Source organism: Pleurodeles waltl, chromosome 8 (assembly GCF_031143425.1).
Source record: "Pleurodeles waltl isolate 20211129_DDA chromosome 8, aPleWal1.hap1.20221129, whole genome shotgun sequence".
Lineage (NCBI taxonomy): Eukaryota > Metazoa > Chordata > Amphibia > Caudata > Salamandridae > Pleurodeles > Pleurodeles waltl.
The window spans coordinates 131,664,543-131,690,031 of NC_090447.1; positions in this window are offsets into that span (position 1 = coordinate 131,664,543).

Genomic DNA, 25,489 nt, shown 5'->3' on the forward strand with positions numbered 1-25,489 from the left:
CTAATCCGAAGGTTAGAAAGGGAAATCCTGACAAGTTAACAGGTTGCTAATAACTAATTACTTGATGTTGCTCAGTTGCTGAACCCAAATGTATGCTATTTCCATTGCACAGTTACTTCTATTGCTAATTACTGTGATTCTCAAGTGTTTATTGATCAATGCATTCGTTAAATTGAGATCCTTTAGAAGATTTGGTCAACCAGTGCTGTTCTTATATGTGTACCAGATGGTGTTGAGATTAATTTACGTGATATTAGTATTGTTAATCTAGGGAAATAAATGTTCTAACTTTTACTAAATGGTGTGGTTATTCATGGAAAAATGGGTCATTGTGCGTGAAGATTGTTGACTCCAAAGGTATTTACTGTTGTTTATTGATGACATTGAGTTGTATTGGGAATTTATGGTGGGAATTACTCTAAGCGCAGGCAAACGGTCCATCACACCTCTAACGCTTCCCCTTATAAATTAAAGATAAGAAACCAAATAAGGTTCTGATTGAGAAGGTGTAGCTATGTCATGTGTGATATCATTGAATTGGTAATGATAAATCCTTATTGCTGGTAAAGTCAGATGGAACATTTACTATTTTAGAAATTATGCTTTTAGAAGGTGGACATTTCTGTGTCCTTACAGCTCTGTGTTCCTGCAGTTTGCTTTTAATACACACCTAGGGTAGGTGACAGCTACCCTTTATGCATTCCCTCTAGACATCCACAAACACAGGAGGGTTAGGTGTGTCTGAGTGCTCATCTGCATTCACCTGCATTCTGACCGATCTTACTGGGTCTGAAGGGCGGGAGGGATTGACACGTACATCTGAACAGGCAGTGCCTGTCCCCACACAAAGAGCTGATTACTCCTTACTGATAGTCTGGAGCCAGGGCTAAGGAAGAAAAGCTAGTTGTGCACTTCAAAGACACTTCTATGAAGTCACCTCAACTTCAAAGGTACAATTGGATATAAGAACTGGGTCTCTGGCACCACCAAATGAGACGCTTCTGGACATATAACTGGACTCTGTCAGAAGAAAAGCTGTGTTGCATCAAGGACTGTTACTCTCCTGGACTACTGACCTATAACATCTGTTTTTCTGCTATGCTGGCCTGCTGTCTGCTGCTCTCTGACATTGCTGAAGAGGAGCTGGTCTCTACCTTGCAACCCAAAGTGATATCCAAGGGCTTGTTGGCTTGCCTCCCGTTGCTTGAGACTCAGGGATATCAAAGTCTGCACCCCTGCTCCTGTGCTTGGTTCAATGCAAGTGGGCCCATATTCACACACCAGTGAAATCAACAAATCCACAGCTTCCTGGAAGCGGCAACCGGCGCATCTACCCTGTTGCAGGAGTAAAATCAACACATCACACTTAGGGCCTGAGCAGTGTCTCTGGAAATGCCGCATCGACCAACACATCCCCTACCTGCTGGAAGGAGCACCCGACACATTGGCATCAGTGCAGCACTGAAACCACTGCATCACTGCCATTGCTGAAGGAAGATCGATGCATCCCTTTGACAAAGTGGAGAAACCCAGCGCATCAGCTTCAAAATCAACGCATCACAGCTTTAACGCTTGCCTTTGGAAACCAGCGCATTTTCATCAATGTGTGGGAAAAATCAAAGCATCCCTGGACGACAGGAGAGACATCTACTGATGCATCAACTACGTATCTCTTGTTTGCATCCAGGATCAAGGTACTCTGTTCCCCGGGCCTATGTGGCTCCTGTATCCGGCCTGTGCTCCATTGTGGTCGGCTTGAACTTTTGACTGTGCTTCGATCCAGTGTGACCTCAAGTAACCACTAGAACACTTTTTGCTTCAATGGGCCATTTTTACACTTATTTTTCTAAAATTCATAACTTGACTTCTACTCATTGGATGTTTGTCGTTTTGGTCTTTATAAAATTATTGTCAAGTTTTCTATACCTGTGTGAAGTCTTTTAGTGGTGTTTTCATAGTGTTATTGTGTGTGCATCACACAAGTATTTTACACATTGACTATTTAAGTAAGACTGACTGCTCTGAGCCAAGCTACCAGAGGGTGAGCACAGGCTATCTTTTAATATGTATCTGACTTACCCTGACTAGAGAAGTGGTCCCTACGTGGACTGGGTGCATAGCCCAGCTAACTGGAAACCCCATTTCTAACACCACCTAAACAGATTATCAGAGTAGCAGAATGTTCTGAGGTCTTGCAGAGGAGAATGGACTGCACAACAACAGTTCCAACGGGCTGTGGGACTGCAATGCAAGGTCCTGCATCAGAATGCATAGTGCAGCAGCGTTTCTGATGAGCTGTGAGGCTGTAATTCGAGGTCCTATATCGAGATGTGTCATGCAGCAAAGATTCTGGGGAGCTGCAAGGCTACAATGCGAGGTCAAGATGTGTTAAGCAGCATTGGTCTGAGGAGCTGCAGGGCAATGCATTGCACTCCATTGGTTATGCAAGGACCTCAGCTGGGCTAGCAGAGCACTTTCATGCCCACTTCCATGGTTCCAGGACTCGGGTGCACCACTTGGGGGCAAGACTCACAGAGGGCAGAGTCCAGGTGCTTGATTCAAGGTGGTTGGAGCCTTTTCTCTGCTTGACGCTCTGATCAGGAGGCCATCCATATAGCCCCTGGAGTCACTCTACTTGTCTTTGGTTCAAGATGCATATTTAGTCCTTCTAACTCAGGAAGCAGGGCAGCAGGGCAACAGGGCAGAAGAGTAGCAATCCTTCTTGCAGAGCAGCACAGCAGTTATTCTGAGTCTTCCACAGTCCTAGAGGTGTACTGAAGAGATTGATCTGAGGGTCCTCTTTTTATATACCTGGTTCCTTTGTCGAAGTAGAAGAAGTTTCTAGAGAATTTCCTTTGAGGTGTTTGAGGTTTCCTGGCTTCCCTACCCTGACTCCAGATGGCTGCATAAACAATGCAGTGGTGACAAGTCCTTTGTGTGGAAACACAACACAGCCTATTGACTGCAAGTGGCGCTGTGCCCAGCACTACCCCCCATCCTGCCAGTGAGGGATCATAACAGCACACCTAATCCATCTTTTGTGTCACTGTCTGGAGGGAATAAACAGTCAGACTGCCAATTACACCAAGTCTTGTGACCCAGGAACAGGCTGTAGACACCAAATATGGTAGGAAAATGTCAGCTTCACAAAAGTGGCATGTAAAAACACAGGTTCACAAAGTAAATATAAAGTTATCCTTTATTGGGGGAGCACAGTACAACAGGACTAAACGCTAGCCAGTCTACTGTAAACTGCCTCTCACAGCCACATTCTAGAATTTACATTGTGACAGCAGCAAAGAGCTGCTTAACAGGAAAAGAAAGCATTGAACAAGCCAAGTAACATATAACATAGCATTTTCAAAATTGTAACTTGAAATCCGACTTTACTATTAAAGAGGATTTAAAACTGAAATTTCTCAGAAACAAACATGAAATCTCTACCTGTTTCCAATCAGAAGTTATCATTTATGAAATGTAATGAGGCAACATTATTTTATCCTATGGAAGAGGTAGGCCTCACAGTAATGAAAAGAAATTAAGTTTTTTTTTTTTACTACCAGGGCATGTCAAACTTAAATATACATAACTAACCTTTTAGTTAAAATGCTCCCTGCTCCATGGGCTACCTAAGGCCTACTCTAGGTTGACATATGCAATAAAAGGGGAGTATAAGGTGGATTAGCAAAGGGGTTATATTTTCATGTCAAAGTGGAAGTTTAAAACTGCATACAAGCTTCAATGGTGGGTCTGGGACATGCTTTAAGGGGCTACTTAAGTGAGCAGCACAATACGTGCTGCAGGCTCAGTAGTAGCATTTAATTTACAGGCCCTGGATATGCAGAATGCCGCTTTACCAGGACCTATAAGTAAATTAAATATGCCAAATAGGTGCAAGTAAATGTTACCATGTTTTACGGAGTGAACACACACACTTTAGCACTGTTCACCAGTGGTAAAGTGCACAGAGTCCTATGATCGCAAAAATGAAATCAGCAAAAATTGAAGGGGTGAGGGCAAAACGTTTGGGGGTGACCCTGCAGAAAGGGCTAAGCCAACAAACGTATTCTTCATTTTCTCCATATCCCACTTTTAAATACCATTAATCATTTTTAAAAGGATTTTTTTTCCTGTCAAAAAGTTTTATTTTAGCAGGCCACACTGCAGTTTGAACTGCATTGGACAGTATACAAGGGCAGGCCGGAAGCCAGGCTTATCTTTTCACAATAGTGGATGGCACAAGAAGCGCTGCAGTCCATTGATGACATTTAACGTTCCATGCTATGAGTATAGTTTTCACACCATATACTATAGACTTATAGGAGAGTTAAATATGTCAATCAGGGATTAGCAATTTTTTTTAGGAGTCAGAGCATGTACAATGTACACTGCACAGCATTGCCCCAGTATACAGAGTCTAAAAACCAGCAATGAAATTCAGCAAAAAGTATGGATGACCATGAAGAAGGGAACATTTTCTAACACTTACATCAATCATTCTTGTAATAGGCTCAGGTAAATAAATCCTGTTTTCAGTTACCCCAACTGAGGCTGAATATTTAGATGATTGAAAAGTACCGTCAGGTTAGAGAGTGGCATGGAGCTCAATCATACCAATGGCACAAAGAATGATACACAAATATCCACACAGTAATAGTACAAGCAAACTGAACATGTAAATGAAAAGGACAACAATTTAAATAATATTACCAAATGTCAGCACTTCTCTGTGACGGTAAAGTTATCTTTTCTTTATGTACTGGCTTGCACTGAAAACGTTAACGACTAAACAGTCTAAGTGAGAAAAAATATAAAATTAGAAATGAGAATGTCTCTCCTGCTACTGAAAACACGTGCCCTGTGCTTTGATTTTGCTAATCTCTTCCAAGCCCGAGAGATAACTTGTCTTCCAGAGTGCCAGCTTCGCAAGTTCACTTACATTAGCTCCAGACACCTGATTGGGCTGCTTCTCGGTCCTCAATGCTCACTCTCTCTCCTGGTGGCTTATTGATCCAGAGTTCAGTTGTTTCACGGTTCTCCACAAGTGCAGGCTTCGCTTCCGATCACAGCAAGAAGCAGATTGCAAATGGTGCCGTTGTTTGTGAGAACAGTTTATGATTGGACATCAACTAACGTGCTCTCTCTTCCCAGAAGCGCAGCTGCTCATCATCTCGCGTTCCGTTATCATGACTCTTCCATTTTAGCTGATTTGGGGGCTCTTTAGATTTCTTTGCACTCTGCTTGGTTTACTGCTCTTATTTTTCATCCTTTCGGCTTTGTGTTCCTTCTCCAGCTCAATCCGACCTGACCTGGTTTATTGGACCTGCTTTTTCCCCCACAAAGAACACATGTTTTAGATTTTTCCCCACCTGGTCTTGTTCATATAAATTATTTAAAAAATAGCGCATATCATATATGTGCTGGGAGTGCCTTTCTAGAGTATGAATATCGTGGTTACAAACGAAGCACTGAATTTAGGATGTTTTTTTCTGACATAGCATACAAAGTGGAATTTATTTCAGAGGCAGATCGACATGAAATGTACGAAACACAGCACAAAGCTACACCAGTTTAAAAAAGCAACCGCCTTAGTCCAGTCATTTCCAAATGTATGTCTGACAGTGGATGAATAGGGTAATAAATAGTTATCGGGTGAGACTCAATGTGCAAATGCACTGGAAGCTACAGTCACACAATAAGCCTAACATTCCAGGCCTAACATTCATAAAGAATTACTATATTTCCCACATTAGAAAGGATTCACTTTGGTCGATTTAGCTCGACGACTGCATTATACTCAAGTATTCAGACACTCACTCATTCGTCAGTCTCTCACTTGTCCCCATTTTGCTCTCTTGGTTTACCCTTTATGGTCTTATTTTTTATAACGTTTGTGGACATTTTATTAACTCTTCGGTCCCCACACCCCACAAAGACATTTGGTCAACGGGTAGAAACCTGTGTTGTAGCCCACTTGAGTTGCCGCGATGACGTTTATCGGGGTTTATTAGATTACTCAGTTTCTTTGCCTAGGCAAATCCAGAACATGGCCATGAAGGTCTTTCATGTTTATGGAGCCTTTTATAGTTCCTGTCCTACTTTTACTCTAATGTGGTGACTCCTTATTGACTGCTTACAGCTTTACAGTCAAAGGCTGATCTCTTTTTGAACCTTCTCCTGATGATCAGACATATGCATGCTGGAGGTGGAGTTTTCCTTGTTTTGGGAACTATGGGCCAGATGTAGCAAAAATAAAAATTGCGACTCGCATTTTGCGAGTTGATGCGACTCGCAAAATGCGAGTCGCAAATTGGAATGCCAGAAAAAAAAGCGATCCGATTTTGCGACTCGCAGCCGGACTCGCAACGCTGTGTGCGAGTCCGCAGTTTGCGAGGTCGCTGTTTGCGAGTGTGCAAAAAACGAACTCGCAATTAGCGAGTGCGTGTCGCAAATTGCGAATACCTTCAAAATTGCTTGCAGATGCAGCAGAACACTCCAGAAAGCATACCAGAACACCCTGGAAACACTTCCTGGCACATGATGATGACATCACAGCCAGGAAGTTAACAAATACACCTGGGAGGAGGGCTCAACAGTGAGCAGTGTCTCTGCCACTCACAGTAGGGTGCTGAGGAGTGGTAGGCACAGCACCATGGACGCAGCAGGGACCAGCCAGGCTGGCAGGAGGGGCAGGAGATCATAGATAACAGCCAGGACAGATTCATGTGGCATATGGCGTTAATGTGCCACATGACTGGTTGGCATTTTCCTGCCCATGGACAATTTCAACTTGTATATAGTTTCTTCATGACATTAATAAAACAGTTATTTTTGTTCCACTTAACAAATGGTTAATAGGTGAGTATGGTGGGAGTTGACACGTACCATCCAAAATATTGCGTTGCAATGTGGTCCCGTCTCAGTCTGCCTTGATTAGCTAGACTCCTATCCCGATGATGGCGATTTGGTTGTTCTTGCTCTTCATCATCAGGATCTGGGTCTGCAGGGGTGAGAGGTAGCCCACGTCGGGTGGCTATGTTGTGGAGGATGGCGCATGCGACCACGATTTTGAAAGCGGTAATGGGGGTGTATTGGAGGGCGCCTCCACTGCGGTGGAGGCATCTGAATCTTGCCTTCAGCAGTCCGAAGGTGCGCTCGATCAGGTTCCTGGTCCTCTTATGCGCACTGTTGTATTGCCTCTCTGATTCAGTTCTGGGTGTTAAAAACGGAGTCATGATCCAAGGCCTGAGAGCATATGCACTGTCACCTGTTGGGCACAAAAGTACACGGTTAGGAAGTCCAGATTGTCGCGCACAGTGACCTGTGTGTATGTCTGCAAGTGTCTGTGGCTCTACCTAGGAGGTAACCGTCTCCAAATTCCCCACGTTCCAGGCGTTGATGTATCCCACTATGCCTAAAAATGTATGAGTCATGGGTACTGCCAGGAAACTTAGCTACGATGTCCGTGATGACATAATGGGCATCACAAACAACCTGTATGCTGAGTGAGTGCGTACACTTCCTGTTGCGGAAAATGTGTTCCAGATTAGCAGGGGGGCATATTTGAATTTGTGTCCCATCTACACACCCTATGACATGAGGAAAGTGGACAATGCGGTACAAGTCCAGCTTGGTGCTGTTAATTTCTGCCTCATTCCTTGGTAAGTATATGAAGTGAGACATGTGTGTGACTAAGGCATCTAGGAATGCCCTGAGGAACCTTGACACTGCACTTTGGGATACCCCACCTGCCACGGCAATGACCCCCTGATAGCTCCCTGAGGCCAAGAGGTGCAGTGCGCATAGCATTTGCACATGCGTAGGGATGGCGCAGCCACGCAGAGTCTTGTGTTCTAGCTGTGGTTTCAGTAAATCTATTAATTCTAGAATGGCTGCGCTGCTAAGGCGGTATTTGTCATAGATCTCCTCTTCAATTTGCTGAAAAAGAGTCTGCCTGGTTCTATATATCTTCTCCTGTCTGTGGCCCCTCCTCCTCCTCTGCTGGGCTGCGTAGACTCTCCTCCTCACTGCTATCAGGTATATCTCCGCCATCTTGAGTAACCCAGATGGCTTCTGGGTCCCCTTTTATACTTTGGTAATGGTTACCACCTGCTCTGAGTTAGTGGTAAATGGGACATGCAAACTGGGCTTTTTGCGACGAGTCGCAATTTGCGAGTTGCAATTGCATAAGGTTTGCGACTCGCAAATTGCGACTTGCAATTTGCGGGTCGCAAAATGGGGTCGTAACGGATGCGACTCGCAAACGGGTCCCATCGCTTTTTGCGAGTCGGAAATGGGCTTTTTGCATCCCATTTCCGATTTTGCACTGTCGCAAATTGCGAATCGGCCCGTTTGCGAGTCGCAAACGTTTGTTACATCTGGCCCTTAGCTCTGAAGAGATCTGCTCATTACTCAGCAGGCAGTTTTGGATTTCTTATCCTTTAAAGGAGGAGTCAAAATGGGTTTAGGTTCACAGTAACAGTTCCAGCTAATTCCACTGTATCAGGAAGTGGTAGGAATGGAAGGGAATTGGGGGGGTATGGGTTGGATCGTTTATGCAGTTCTTGTCTAAGTAATTTTGTGTGAATTTAGGTCCATATTTCTGGAAAGTCAGCGTCACTTTAGCATCATTTATTTTGACGCTAAAGCGGCGCTAACTTAACTCCATATTTATATTTTAACGCTAGACCCATCTAGAGTAAAAATATTGCAGTTAGCACCATTTTTAGGATGCGCCAACCCACCTTGCCTCAATGAGATGCAAGATAGGCACGCCCTCCTTAAAAATTATGCTAGCCCCCAGTGCCATATTTAACAACTTACGCAGAAACGACGCCCAACTAGGAGGTGGCCTAAATTATGAGGCTAAACCTGATTAGCCCACCTCCAGCCCCCCCATTGCTGAGCCCTTTTTTGGCTATTTGGAGAAGTTTGCGCTTAGGCCTTTAAAACTTTTTGTGCACATACGCTATCCACGTCAAATTTGTGTTCTGTTTTTTCCAACATCCCAGAGATTCTAAAGGTACCCAGAGTTTGTAGGTTCCCCTGGAGGAGGCCAAGAAATTAGCCAAAATACAATTACATTTTTTGAAAAAATTGAAAAAAGGGCCACTGAAGAAAGCATGTGGTTTTCTCCCTGAAAATGGCATCCACAAAGGGGTTGCAGTGCTAAAATCGACTGTACGATGAAACAACGACTTCAAAAACAACTACTGCCTTAACAACGTGGTCGGAACACCGACCTCGTTGCTACTACTAATGATTTTACCACGAATGCCTTAACAACGATATTTTGTTGTAAAGGCATTCCTGATAAAATCATTAGCAATAGGCACCATTCACCCTACATCCCTCACCCCACCCCCCCAACCCCACCCCAAAACCTAAAACCCTCTGACCCCCCACCCACTCCCCAAAACCAAAAACGCCCCATCCCCACCCCAAAACCTAAAACCCCCTGACCCCCACCCACTCCCCAAAACCAAAAACGCCCCACCCCCCCAACCCCACCCCAAAACCTAAAACCCCCTGACCCCCCACCCACTCCCCAAAACCAAAAACGCCCCACCCCCCAACCCCACCCGAAAACCTAAAACCCCCTGACCCCCCACCCACTCCCCAAAACCAAAAACGCCCCACCCCCCCAACCCCACCCTAAAACCTAAAATCCCCTGACCCCCCACCCACTCCCCAAAACCAAAAATGCCCCACCCCCCAACCCCACCCCAAAACCTAAAACCCCCTGACCCCCCACCCCCTCCCCAAAACCTAAACCCACCACTTACCTTCGCCAACTCACTTCTTTGTACCTTAACCACGCATGTTCGTTGTTCAGAACATACGTAGTTAAGGCACAAAAAAACTGAGTCGTGGTTAAAAAAAGCGTTGTTGCGCTTTCGTTAACCACGACTTTCGGAAAAAAAAAGTCGTAAAAAAGGATGTTCCCCGCTAAAATCACCATCTTCCCAGCTTTCAGGAACAACAGTCAGACTTGAATAAGAAAACCACATTTTTTAACACTATTTTGGCATTTTACTGGGACATACCTATTTGTTTTTAACTTTTTTGTGCTTTCAGCCTCCTTCCAGTTAGTGACAGAGATGGGTGTGAAACCAATGCTGGATCCCAGACAGCTAAACATTACTGAAAAGTAGAATACATTCTGAATTCAGCAAGGGGTCATTTGTGTAGATCCTTCAGGGTTTTCCTTCAGAAATAGGTAAAATAAAAATATATTGAAATTGAGGTAAAAAAGAGCCTTTTCTGGCCACATTTTCTCCATCTATGGCAGATTTTTGAAAGCAATATACTGTTACCTCTGCTGGACTCTTCTGGTAGCAGGAATATATAGGGCTCGTAGGTTCATCAGGAACCCTAGGTACCCAGAGCCAATAAATGAGCTGCACCTTGCAATGGGTTTTGATTATATACCGGGTATACAGCAATTCATTCTGTGAAATATAAAGACTGAAAAATAGGTTTCTAGAAAACCTTTGTATTTCCAAAATTGGCACAAGATAAGGTGTTTAGAAGCAGTGGTTATTTGCATATCTCTGAATTCCGGGGTCCCCATACTACCATGTGAATTATAGGGCATTTCTCAAATAGACTTCTTTTTTACACACTGTCTTACATCAGGAAGGGAAAAATGTATAAAAAGACAAGGGGCAATAACACTTGTTCTGCTATTCTGTGTTCCCTCAAGTCTCCTGATAAAAATGGTACCTCACTTCTGTGGGTAGGCCTACTGCCCCTGACAGGAAATGCAACATGGACACATCACATTTTTACATTGAAATCTGACCTGTTTTTGGGAAAGTGCCTAGCTGTGGATTTTGGCCTTTAGCTCAGCCGGCACCTAGGTAAACCTACCAAACCTGTTCATTTTTAAAAACTATACATCTTGGGGGATCCAGGATGGGGTGACTTGTGGGGCTCTCACCAGGTTGTGTTACCCAGAATCCTTTGCAAACCTAAACATTTGGCAAATATAACACCTTTTCCCTCACATTTCAGTGATGCAAAGTTCTGGAATCTGAGAGGAGCCACAAACTTCCTTCCACTCAGCATTCCTCCACGTCTCCTGATAAAAATAGTACCTCACTTGTGTGAGTAGGCCTAGTGCCTGTGTCAGGAATAGATCACACAACGGTCAATGTTGGACCTTACATGAGAGCTACTGTTGACCCTGGGGTGGTCCATTCCTGATGCTGGCACTAGTTACAAGCACTCAAGTGGGGTAACGTTTTTATCAGGACAGGTGGGGAAACACTGGGCGGTAGGAATTTTGTGGATCCTAGCATATTTCTGTAGTTTTGCAACAGAAATGCAAGAAACCCTGGCGGTTGGTGATAAAGCGGCGGTAATACTGCCAACAGGCCAGTGGTAAAAAAATGGAATTATGAGCCCGGCGGAATACGCTCACACAGACAGCCACTTTAACACACCGACCACCACGCTGGTAGCAACAAGCACCATGGTGGTAACCGGCAACAGCCAGGCGGAAGACAATGTACCGCCCACACTATTACAACTGGCCTATCCACCACCTTTTCCGGGGCGGTACCAACTACATCAAAAGCACGGCGGAAACAGTGCACAGAAGGGAAACAACTCACCCCTGGAGACTTGAGGAAGAACCACGCCACCATGGAGCGCGAGTTGCAGGTGTTCCTCATGCTCGTCTATCTCCTTCTTCAGCATGAATACCAACGCCGGCGAAGCCACTACGGTGAGTACTGCCGCCTAACACACAGGGATGGGGGGAGGAAAAAGAGTGTGACACACACACACAACACGCAACACCCCTATCCCCAACACCATACACACAAACAGATGCAGTAACATTACATATCTACCCCGTACCCCTCAGGAATAATGCAAGGACAAAAGGTATTGATTAAAGTGAGTGTAATAAGATAAAATACTAGAAATACATCCTTCAAAATCAAAACAGTATATACATATATACAAATGGAGGGACACTACCCAGTCCACAATGTCCGTGGGCCACAGGGCCACATCACATACGCCAAGACCCCAATTGGCTCCTGCAACAACACGGAGAGAACACTGCAGGGGCATCAGGTTGAAAATAATCAGGCACCTCAGGGGGACGGAGTGAAGACTGAACAACACCACTGGTCCTGGAGGGGGCTACATGCCCTGTGCAATGTAGTGGGGAGTGAAAAGCCACAGACTCTCTAGTGGGTGGTTTGCACACTACTTGGTCCTAGGGAGTGCAAAGCCACAGTCTCTCTAGGGGGTGGTTTGCCCACTGCTTGGTCCTGGGGAGTGCAAAGCCACAGTCTCTCAAGTTGATGGCTTCTCCACTGTTTCTGGAGGGGGGTTTGTGTCCAGTGTGCTTCATCCTTGCAAGGAGGGGCTGAGTGGATGCCTCCTTTCACTGGTTCTAGAGGGGGCTTTGTGCCCTGTGATGCAGCACACGGGGAGTGCAAGGTCACAGTCTCTCACCTGGGTGTCAGGATTTGCATGGGCCAGGATGCACTACAGTCCATGGAGGCAGGACTACACACTGCCCACGGGCAGTGACGGCTGCTCAGTGGTGGCAGTGGCGGGGCTGGTGTCGGGGATGCCAGTGGTAGGGGAGGTTCCTTCCTGTCCCCTGCAGCCTCGGACTGCTGCCCACTGGGGCTGCTGCTGCAGGTAGTGATACTGGTGGCAGTACTGGTGGCGGTGCTGCTGGTGGTGCTAGTGGCGGTGCTGGCAGTGGTGGGGGGAGGCTCCAGCCCGTCCCCTGCAGCCTCGGATAGCTGCCCACTCGGGCTGCTGCTGCTGGCACTGCTGCAGGCAGTGATGCTGGTGGCAGTGCTGGCAGTGGTGGGGGGGACTCCAGCCCGTCACCTGCTGCCTCAAACGGCTGCCCACTTGGGCTGCTGCTGCTGGCACTGCTGCAGGCAGTGATGCAGATGGCGGTGCTGGTGCAGTGCTGCTGGGGGTGCTGCTGGTGGTGCTGGCAGTGGTGGGGGGAGGCTCCAGCCCATTCCCTGCAGCCTCAGATGGCTGAACTGCCATAGTTGGTGGTGGGGGCTCAGATGCAGTCACTGCACCAGGCCTCCTGACCTTCCTGCCTGCAGGGGCAGGCCCCTTTCCCTTGCCCTTCCCAGCTTGTGGTGCCTCTTTGTCCTTCACCTTGGCAGCCGGTGGTGCCTACTTTCCATTGTCCTTCACAGCTGGTGGTGCCTCCTTGCCCTTGCCCTTCACAGCTGGTGGTGCCTCCTTGCCCTTCACAGCTGGTGCTGCATCCTTGCCCTTGCCCTTCACAGCTGGTGCTGCCTCCTTGCCCTTGCCCTTTACAGCTGGTGCTGCCTCCTTGTCCTGCCCTTTGGCAGTTGCTGCAGACACTACTGTGGCCGTGGACTGGGTGGCTGAGGTGCCAGCTAGGAAAAGCTTCTTAGGGACACTGGGGCGGGAAGAGGGTGAAGGTCTGGGAGTGGAGGAAGAGGGAGTGGTTGTAGGAGGTGTCAGTCTGCTATTTTTGGGTGCAGGTGCATGGGCTGGATGCTGTTGTGAGGTGGATAGCTGTTGGGTGTCTGAGTTCTTGCGTTTGTGTACTTTGGGAGGAGGGGGCACAGACACAGTGGGAGAGGACACAGGGCATGTGTGCGTGGGGGTGGTGACTACCAGTGAGGGGTATGTAGTGATATGCGTGATGGTGATGGAGGCAATGGATGAGGATGTAGTGCATGCAGGTGTGAGTGGAGACGCTACCGGGAGTGTGGTGGACGACCAGGAAGAGAGGGACACAGTGGAAGCAGTAGATGTTGGTGTGTCTGCATCTGGATGGTGTTTGTGTGAGTGCCTGTGGGATGATGTGTGGTGCTTGTGCATATCCTTGCCTTACGTCACCAGGTGCCTTTTCTGCAGGAGGCTGAGGCTGGAGATGGGTGTGTGGCAGTGGTGGACCCTGTGGACAGTGACGAAGAGGAGGTAGAGGATGAGGATGAGAACAACAGAACATCAATCATACAACAGTACTTCCAGTGACACACAAATAAGACACTGTAACTTCACCTTCCATTGACAGTTCTGTGTTGGATTTCGTCACTGGCAGGCTGATTTTCACACTACTATGGCCACTTACTGTACCCTTTGGCATGTCTATTTTCAGATATCTGTGCCCCACTCTGGCTTCTGGTGTGTTGACTGCAGCCAACTACAGGTCATACCTATGTATACATTACTGTATAGTTGATTTGCAATGTTTACAGCTTGTTAAATTAATATATAGTTCAATCAATTGACAGACTCAATACTTGTATTCTTCACAAGGGTGTTTATTTATGTGCTAATAAGTGGAGGGGGTATTGCAATGGGCTGGGGTGGTGGGGGAGGAGAGTCCAGGGTAAAGTTCCAGTCTATTTGTATCACCGGTGCACTATCCAAGGAGGCATAGGAAGTGGAGCAAGGGCAGTTCAAGGTGGGCAGGGTGACAGAGTGGGACACAAGGGTGACATTCAGGAGAGTCTTATTTCCTGGCGAGTGTCTTGGCAATATTCTCTGGCTTCTGCCTGGATCGCAGGGACCGTTTGCGAGGTGGTTCTCCTTCTGCAGGGGGATGGGGTGCTGATGGCCTGTTATTCCTGTGGTGGGGCTTCCTGTCCACTAGCATCAGCGGAGGTGGAAGGCTGTTCATCAGATTGGCTAGTGTCGGGCCCATTGGTGTGCCACTGCCTCCCTCATGGTGTTGGCCATGTCTGCCAGCACCCCTGAAATGGTGACCAGGGTGGTGTGGATGTCCCTCAGGTCCTCCCTGATCCCCAGGTACTGTACCTCCTGCAGCTTCAGGGTCTCTTGCAACTTGTCCAGTATCTGGCCCATCGTCTCCTGGGAATGGTGGTATGCTCCCAGAATGTTGTTGAGTGCCTCGTGGTGAGTCGGTTCCCTGGGCCTGTCCTCCCCCTGTCACACAGCAGTCCTCCCAGCTTCCCTGTTGTCCTGTGCCTCTGTCCCCTGGACCGTGTGCCCACTGCCACTAACCCCAGGTCCCTGATCGTCCTGTGTTTGTGGGGTGGCTTGCGGTCCCTGTAGTGGTGGACACACTGCTGATTGACGTGTCCTGGGGACAGTGGTATGGGCCTGCTGGGTGGGTGCTGTGGTGGTGTTTCCTGAGGGTGGAGGCTCTGTGGTGGTATGGGATTGTGCCTGGGTAACTGACTGTCCGGAGGTCCATGATGGGCCAGGTTGGTCATCCTGATCCAGGCGTGCAGAGCTGCTGTCATCACTGTGGACCTCTTCTGGGGGGGGACTGGGTGTTGCTGGCACCTCCTCTCCGGTGACGTTGTGTGGGGGACCTGTAGGGATGTAAATGCAGTGCTATTGTTTCTGCATGTGCCATCTTGTGCATGGGTGTGTTGCCCTCTATAGTTGTTATTGCCCTGGCAGCTTAGGCTTGTGTGAGTGGTGATTTGGTGGGCTATGTGATTGTCTCAAGTGTGCATGCTTTGGTGATGAGTGTCCATGCAGGCCTGTAATCGGTTTCCTTGCATTGGTGTTGCATGCAGGGCTTGGTTGTGGGAGGGGTGGGTTGTGATGGTGGGGTGTGTGGGAGCTGGTGGAGTGATGGGAGTGAGGGGGAGGGTGGGGATATGTGATGGCATGCAGGTAGGGGCGGGTGAAAGTAGTAAAGATTTGACTTACCAGAGTCCAGTCCTCTTGCTAATCCTGCCAGGCCCGAAGGATGCAGTATTGCCAAGACTTGCTCCTCCCATGTTGTTAGTTGTGGTAATTTGTGAGTCATAATGATGTGGGTGTAGTTCTGTTGGCGTAACAGTGTGGGTTTTTGTGCTGACCTTTGGGCTGACAGACTTGTGTGTGTGTCTGTATAGTGACGGATTGCTATGTGTGGGTCTTAATATGGGTAGCGGTAAACTGCCACGGCGGTGGTATGTTGGCGGCTGTCGGCATGGCGGTAAGCGGGACTTACCGCCAATGTCATAATGAGGGCCATAGGTTTTATTCAACATTTCCGGTTTGCAGGGTATTCTGGGTAGGAAAGCTTTGGGGAATTCACACAAGTCACACTTCTGTTCCCCGGATGTCTAGTTTCTAGAAATGTCTGGGTTTTGTAGGTTTCCCTACATGCAGGTGCTTGCCTTACAAAAGCAGGTTGTTTTGTGATAGATAGTTTTTATGTGTCCACAATACGATTTGGGGGGTGGAATTCAGGGCTGAACTAAATTGGGGAGATCCAAAGAGTGCTCTCTCTCTGTGCTTGCCGCTGCATGCACCTGCTCTCTGGGTTGGGCTAACCCGCTATTGTCCCGCTGCACAGACTGTGCTTGTGAAGGGGCAGCAGGACTCTCCTTATCACCTTCCTCATAATCGCTGGAAGAGTAGTTATCGAATGGGACTCCTACGACTGAAAAATCACTCCCAGAGTCTGCTCCATTGTACTAGCTCTCAGCTGCTGTCTCAGTATCTGCTGTCTCAGTCTCTGATCCTACGTCAGAGCTGTACTCTGTAACCCGAGTTAGGGCTTGAGCAGCAGTCATCCAACTAGATGCCATCTCTGCCACTGGCTAAACTGTCGCTCTAAATCACTAGCCTATGTAAACAGTCACAACATTGCTGGTGTGTGTGTGATACCTGCAACAGTAAAGGTCAATTTACCTTTGCTTCTTCCCTCAATCAGCATGTTCTCTCAAGACCCTCAAAAAAACAAAAAAGACACACTATTACTTCACCTTATCACATACCAATCGTCACAGACTTTAGCGCCTCTACCGCCCAGTCCAACTATCATTATTGGTTCTCCCACTCGTATTACCTCCTCCTCCAATTCCCTCACTACCATTCAGCAAGAGTGCATTTCATCTCTCCATAGCCCCTCCCCCACATGCATTTCATTTGTATTATAGCGCAGGTAATGGCTGGCTTTACTAATCCACTCAGCTATTCACATATAATTCACTCTTAATTGTTGCAGTAGGCATATCAACCTTCTGCTCTACATTATGGCATCAAATATATGTATATAGATCTATATATTTTTTAACAGCTCTATGGTTTCCTTGGGTCCATAGTGGCCCCCAGGGAAACCATACAGCTGTTAAAAACATTATTGCCCCCACAGGGGGTCGCCCTGCTGACGGGCAGCCCCCTGTCAATTTAATTTTTTATATCTTTTTTCAATTTTTACACCCCTGGTGCACACGATTGGGTGCATTTGCGCCCCCAGGAGCAAACCCACCTTTAAAAACAAATATTGCCAGTGAGGGGAGGGGCCCGTTTTCCAGGGGGACTGATCCCCCAAGTGAAATCCCTAGTGTCTAGTGGGTGTTTCCTGGCTCTCGATCGCAGCACTGCTTGAGTTTGATGATATTTTATGCTGTTTCAAAAAAGATTAGGCAACAAAAAGATTTATAAATAATGCTTTTGAACTCACACCACCTCTCATTATTGCCTGAAAAACTTAATGATTGAAACTGATACAACTAACTGATTGATGTCCAGCTCCTGGTTAATCTCATTTGTGTCCAACGTCTATTGACCTATGACTCAGAAAGGATTTCTACATTAATGAGTTGGTAAGCCAGAATCTGAAAACCAACATTTAACCTATATCCCCGTTACAGCACTTACAAGGGAAAAGAGGAACAAGCACCATAGGTTTCACCTGTAAAATTGTGCACAGAAGACAGATTCACAAAATTGATATACCATTGTATCCATCACACTCTTCATGTTGCCGAGATGTGACAGTTTGTAGTTTGTTCAAAATCCTATCATAACCATAGTCAACAATCAAGTCATGGTTTGCACTTTTCTTTCACTGTGTGTCGAACATGCAACCCTTGTTAAGACAAATCCAATGACTAGAAATTGACTGTAAACAAAAGCGGTATATTTATGAAATGCACAAATTAATTTGATTTTTTGAAATGGGGTTACTTCTATCACATTGCTTTCTGCACTATCCTAATGACCAGGTGATTCTGAGGAAGTGTTTGTAAACTTTTGTAGAAATCAACTTTAAAAGTCAAACATTGAGCAATCCACTACATTGTGGCTAATGTCCTACCATCATGTATTATCACACTCCCCCGCCATTAAAACAGTAAACCATAAGTGTGTGTGATCCTAGCATTCAGGACAGATAGCCTAGGAACACATATGTGGAAAGTACAAGAAAGACATTTGGAATCAGGTTGCTTTTTTTTAATGTAGATGTCTGTGATATGTGAGTCCAGGTGTAGACATTTGGGTTACTGGTTGAGGCTGGTAAAAGCCTCATCAAGAATCAACCACAATTCTTGTCAAAGTGAAACACTAAATCAACCGTTATGAACCCTCTAGTAGCTTGGCACACAGGCAGTCAGATTTAACTTAGAGGCAATGTGTAAAGTATTTATGCAGCACTTCAAATAGTAATAAAGTGAAAACGCAGACACAAAGTCTCGCACCAATTTAGAGAAGTAACAAATATCAAATTATTTAACACTAAAACAACAATAATCCATTTGTTAGAGATGAAGATGTGTAATTTTAAAGATTTGGGATAAAATAGTGCAGACTTTGGCTATCGGGTGGCACCGTACTGGGTCAAAGTCACAATTTCAGGCCAACTGTGATTGAGTGCAGGCCGGATACAGGGCCCAGGCTAGGCCCACTGAATAAACTACCTTAAATCCATGGTGAAGAGCATTGCAAGAGCCTGTATAAAGGATGAATCATGCAGCAGTGGTCTTGTTGGGCTGTGGGCTGCGATGTGGGGTCCTATGTCTGGGGTGTATCATGTAGTGGCTATTACGAAGAAAGTTGTTGCTGGGATTGTGATGCGAATTCCTGTGTCATCATCAAGGATGTAATTGATGAAGGATGCGTCTTGCAGCTGCAGTTTTGAGTAGCTATTAGCTGTGATGTGAGGTCCAGCTTTAGTGGTGCAACGTTTTATGGTGGTTCCGATGCAGGGCTGCAAGCTGAATCGTAAATCTGCAACGGTTTTGCCCAAGGGTCCATAACTGAGCTTGCAGAGCATCTCCAGGCCCACTTCCAATGGTCCAAGACTAGGGTGGCATCACGTGGGTGGCAAGACTCACAGCAGACAGAGCCACAGTGCTTGTTCCAAGGTGATTGGAGCCTATTTGTCCCTAATGCTCTGACCAGGAGGCCAGTCAACTTTCCCTTGGAGTCATTCTTGTGGTCTTAGATTCAAGATGGAGGTTCAGCCTTTGTTACTCAGACAGTAGGGCAGCAGAGTAGCAGGGCAGCAGAATAGAAGTCCTTCTTGCAAAAGAGCAGCACAGCAGTCTTTCTTCTGAGTCTTCCACAGATCCAGATGTGTACTGAGCAGTTTAGACTGACGGTCCAATATTTGTACTTGATTTAGCTTTGAAGGAGGAGAAGTCTTTTGGGGTTTCCACCCCAGAGTTGTTTGGAATTTCCTGCCTCCTGGCCCCGGCCCCAGCTTCTCTGGGGGTACAATAGACTGGTGTGAAACTCTTTGTGAGTGTGCTAAGGCAGAGACTTTGTGTTGTACATGTGTGGTAGGTGACAACTCCTCTTCCCTGTGAAGTCAGAAATGGTCCATCTTGCCAATACCTATCCCTCCTTTGCCTCACTGCCTGGGAGTAATACAGAAAAATCAACTGTCAGCTACACCTAGTAGTGTGACCTAGGATACAGGCTGCAGGGACCAAATGGTTAGGACAAGAAAATGCAAACTTTCTAAACGTGGCATTTTCAGAATTTGAACTTAAAATCTGATGTTACCATAAAATAGGGTTTAAAATTACAATTCTTTAGACATCAAACTCGACTTTTATACTAGAACTCAATTGAAAATCATGATAGCGTAGGAAATGGCTAGCTTTACTAATCCACTCAGCTATTCACATATAATACACTTTTGATCCTTGCAGTAGGCATATAAACCTTCTGCTCTACTTTATGGCATCAAATATATATATAGATCTGTATATTTTTTAACAGCTCTATGGTTTCCTTGGGTCCATAGTGGCCCCCAGGGAAACCATACAGCTGTTAAAAGAAATATTGCCCCCACAGGGGGTCGCCCTGCTGACGGGCAACCCCCTGTCAATTTCATTTTTAAGATTTATTTTTCAATTTGTACAACCCTGGGGCACACGATTGGGGGCGTTTGCGCCCCCAGGAGTAAACCTACCTTAAAAAAAGAAATGCCGGGGCAGAAGGGCCCCCTGGACAATATAATAAGGTAACACAATGCTTTTCAATGGAAGAAGTAGTCCTTGCAGTAGTGAAAAATTAATTTAACATTTTTTTCACTACCAGAACATGTTAAACTTAAAAGTAAATGTCCAACTTTTTAAATAAACTTCACTCTGCCCTCTAGGCTGTTTAGGTCCTACCCTAGGGGTGACATTTATATATTAAAAAGGAAAGTTTAGGCAAAAGGTCTATTTTGCCAGGTTGAAAGTTTAGTGTTAGACCTGACAGCCTTAGGGTGGTCAACCCTAGCTTTTTGCCTGCCTCCCTCCACTTTTGAGATACTGTTTTTGTGTCAACATCAGGGCAGTATGCGCTCTACGGGTGACTAGAATGCAAAAACCTAACAATTTCAAGCTAACATAATTCATGCATTGTGCTGATATGATGTTGCTTAACCTTTTGCATTGCAGAGTTTCATCTTGAAGACTTATGTTCAGCATGCATATAAATACTGTTCACATGTGATGTACTGCTACAGGCTTTCAGACTGTATCAGGGTGTGGTCCCCTTTCAGGGCCTTCTAGAAGCCTTCCCTGAAGCATGCTTAAGTGTGGTTTGTGGGCTGGGCCAAGACTCTATATAAGGGAGCCAGCCCAGCTCTACGTGATCACTATTCAGAGATCTTGGTGCAGAGCAGCAGCAACTTCCTGAGCTCCTGTTCCTGTGGCTTACTTTGATCCTCCAGGCCTTGCCCTTTTCACTTTGTGGGTGATCCTTGATCAGGGCGGTAAGACGGAGGTCGGGCTGGGCCCTCAATCCCGTTATCGAAGACTTTCGAGTTCTTGGGCCTAATTTAGCATGATAAACAATTTTACTCTTGTGCATGTGAATGTGCGCTTGGTAGTTTCATGGCATTTACATGCTGATACTCGAATTGGCAAGACGCACGATTCTTTGCTTGTGTGTTAACTCTTGATATTCATTGTGCGCTACCATTTTATAGCATTTGCAAGGTAGCATTCGAATCGGCAAAAAGCGCAATTCTTTTCTCGTGCTTAATTCATGTTATTCATTGTGTGCTACCATTCCTTGGCATTTACAAGGTAGCATTCGAATCAGCAAGACGTGCGAATAATTTTCTCGTGCTGTAACCCTTGATATTCATTGTGCGCTACCATTCCTTGGCAGTTACATGGTGGCATTCGAATCGGCAAGACACGCAATTCTTTTCTCGTGCTTTAACCCTTGATATTCATTGTGCGCTACCATTTCTTGGCAGTTACACGGTGGCATTCGAATCGCCAAGACGCGCAATTCGTTTCTCATGCTTTAATCCTTGATATTCATTGTGCGCTACCATTTCTTGGCAGTTACATGGTGGCGTTCGAATCGGCAAGACACGCGATTCGTTTCTCGTGCTTTAATCCTTGATATTCATTGTGCGCTACCATTTCATATGATGGTTTAGAAAACATTCAGATTATTTCCTGATCCTCATGTAAAAGATAATACTTGAATTTGAAAGTTGCATTTAACCTTCTTGATTCCCTCACAGGTATCCAGTCATCTTGAAGCCTAGTCATTTTAAGTCTATGCTTGGATTGTCCATGTTTTCAGAATGACAATGCTTATAGTCATAGCCTAGTATTGATTCATATGATATAATCTTGATATTGTGTGTTTTAACCTTTTTGCTGGCTACAGGTCTCCTTCCCAGCTGTTCCCTTCCTATTCCCCTATTCCCCTTTTCCCCACTTCGACTCTCTTAGACTCTGTGACAATTCTAATCAGAGTATTGGAGCTGTCTTGTGGTGGAAGTGTTGGGAGCGTGCACTGGCCCCGAGGATCTGGTGACTTTTTTGCTGGTTTTTAGACTCTGTGCACTTTACCACTGCTAACCAGTGCTAAAGTGCATATGCTCTCTCCCTTTAAACATGGTAACATTGGATCATACCCAATTGGGCTATTTAATTTACTTATAAGTCCCTAGTAGAGTGCACTATATGTGCCCAGGGCCCGTACATTAAATGCTTCTGGTGAACCTGCAGCACTGATTGTGCCACCCACTTCAGTAGCCCCTTAACCTTGTCTCAGGCCTGCCATTGCAAGGCCTGTGTGTGCAGTTTCACTGCCAATTCAACTCCTTTTTCTACATATGAATCACCCCTAAGGTGTGCCCTGGGTAACCCCTAGGGAAGGGTGCTCTGCAGGCAAAATGCAGGACATGTATCTTTGTAGTTTACATGTCCTGGTAGTGTAAAACCCCTAAATTCATTTTTACACTGCTGTGAGGCCTGCTCCCTTCACAGGCTAACATTGGGGCTGCCCTCATACATTGTTTGAGTGGTAGCCTCTGATCTGAAAGGAGTAGGAAGGTCATATTTAGTATGGCCAGAATTGTGATTCAAAATCCTGCTGACTGGTTAAGTTGGATTTGATATTACTATTTAAGAAATGCCACTTTTAGAAAGTAAGCTTTTCTCTGCACTTAAATCTTTCTGTGCCTTAAAATCCACATCTGGCTGGGCTTAGTTGACAGCTCCTTGTGCATTCACTAAGGCACACCCCAAACACAGGATACTCAGCCTCACTTGCATACATCTGCATTTTGATTGGGTCTTCTCGGGCTGGGAGGGTGGAGGCCTGCCATCACACAAAGGGCTGCCACACCCCCTACTGGGACCTTGGCAGCAGGATTGAACTGAAAGGGGACCTTGTGCACTTCTAAGCCAGTCTTTGAAGTCTCCCCCACTTCAAAGGCACATTTGGGTATATAAACAGGGCCTCTACCCCTACCAAATCAGACACTTCCTGGAGAAGAGAACCTGAACCAGAACCTGCACCCTGCCAAGAAGACCTGCCTGGCTGCTCAAATGACTCACCTGTCTGCTTTCTGTGAAGGACTGCTGACCTGCTGTTGCCCCGCTGCCTTGCTGCTTTCTGGCTGTGGTGAAGAAGTGCTCTCCAAGGGCTTGGATAGAGCTTGCCTCCTGTTCCCTGAAGTCTCAGGACCAAAAAGACTTCATCTCTACAAGAACGACTCCTTGTGCGGCGAAATTCGGCGCACAGCCTGCCATAAACGACGCACAGCCTGCGCCGCGGTAAAAATTTCACCGCACACCAAACCGGTACGATGCAGCCTGACTTCGCAATGAGAAGATCGATCCCGCACCATCGTAGTGGCCAGAAATTCGACGCATGGCCCTAACGGATCGACGCACAGCCGAGCCGGAACGACGCAGCCCAACTTCCAGGGAGGAATCAATGCAGCGCCTGCCATGCGGTAGAAAATTCAACGCAGCCCCTGTGAATTTGTCCTGTCAGTGCCGGAAATCCATGCATCGTCCCGAGGGCATCTGAAAACCCTGCAACCCAAAGAGGATCCATGACCGAGCACCGGAAATCGACGCACAGCCATCCCTGTGTGAAAACTAAATGACACATCGCCGTGTGCGGCCTGAGAAATCAACGCACAACCCTCTGTTTCCACGCATCTCCTCCTCTGCGGTCCTTTGCAGAGATTTTTCACGCCAACCAGGTACTTTGTGCTTGAAAGTGACTTTTTTTTGCTTTTAAAAGACTTAAGACATAAACATGTACTTATTGAATTGTAATCATTTTGACCTGCAGCTTACCAGATACATATTATATATTTTTCTAAACACTGTGTGGTGTATTTTTGTGGAGTCATATTGTGTAATTGTATGACTTATTGCACAAATACTTTACACATTGCCTTTCTAAGATAAGCCTGCCTGCTCAGTGCCAAGCTACCAGAGGGCGGGCACAGGATAATTTGGATTGTGTGTGACTTATCCTGACTAGAGTGAGGGTCCTGGCTGGGACGGGGGTAACCTGTCTGCCAACCAAAGGCCCCAATTTTAACATTTTGGTAAAGACTACACACACAGGCTGCAATGGCAGGCCTGAGACATGTTTAAAGGGCTACTTATTTTGGTGGCACAATGAGTAGCATTTAATTTATAGGCCCTGAGCACATGTAGTCTCACTTCTCTGGGAATATACAAGTAAATGTAACATGTCTATTGGGTGGAAGCCAATGTTACCATGTTTTAGGGAGGAAGTACACACACTTTAGCTCAGGTCTGCAGTGGTAAAATGCACAGAGTCCTGTGTTCAACAAAGATGAGATCAGAAAGGCAAAAAATTGGAGGGAAGGCCACCATAATGCTGGCAGGTCTAACACCAGGGTTAAAAGGCACCTACAGAATTCAATCAACCCAAACCATTTCAGAAAACTCTATACCTGGGAGAGTTCTGAGCGGTGTGGTGTACATTGATGCCAACACTTTTTCTACCTACAGTGCCTTACAAATGTAATGATTTGGTTGAAAATTCAGAATTTCTACACATGTCAGTGATGGAAGCTTCTGGAATTTGGGCAAACAACAAAAACAATTTCACACAAAGTTCCCACGCTTCTACATGTAATGGACATGGGACATGTGGTCTTCACATGGTCACATTTTGGCTTACTCTGCTATCCTGGAAAAGGTCTACCAACACATGTGGAGTACCCTTTTTATTGAGAGAGGTGTTTGCATGGTAAGTAGTAGGATGTTTTCTGTTTGCCAGAAGTTCAGGCATACTCTGGCACAGAAAAGTGACTGAATTGAGTTTGTTCCAATAGTTTGATATTTGCATGGCAATATCTGGGAATGTTATGTTTCCCTAAGTGCCAGTCAATGTGGTGGCCAAATAATGCTGTCATCCCCATGGACAATTCTCTGATCAAAACATTCTGTGCTGTCTAGTGTGTGCATCCCTGCTCAAATGCATTGCACATCTACACATTTCAATCCCCAACACTCCGGAGACCGAGGGAAGCACAAATGTTGGGCAAGCTTTCATGCTGTGCAACAAAGACTGTAAGGAATTACCCTTGTTGTAAGGAAAGATTACTGAAAATCTGTCAAATTACATATTCAGTGGACAGTTTAGCAAGTCAATCAGGGCAACCCAAAGCCAGAGAATACCCACACAAGTCTGATAACCTGACACTCAGGCAATCCAGGAGAACACAGATGTGGATCAGGCCTTGGCCTTGGCCTTCCTGCATGAAGGACACTGGAGGGAATAACAAAGCTTTGTAACAGATGGATAAACAATTTGTTAAAGGACAGCTCAATGCATTTTCCTGGTCTAACAATAATGGTGAGGCAGGGCTGTTACCCAGTGTTAGAAAAGGTAGGATGTGTATATCTTGAAAATATATGGTCGAATTAGATTTCCAGTGCCACACAACCCTAAAGTAATATTTGCAATCAAAAGGCAGGTTCTCCAAACTGCATTTTGTTTTCACTTGCTTTCAAAATAA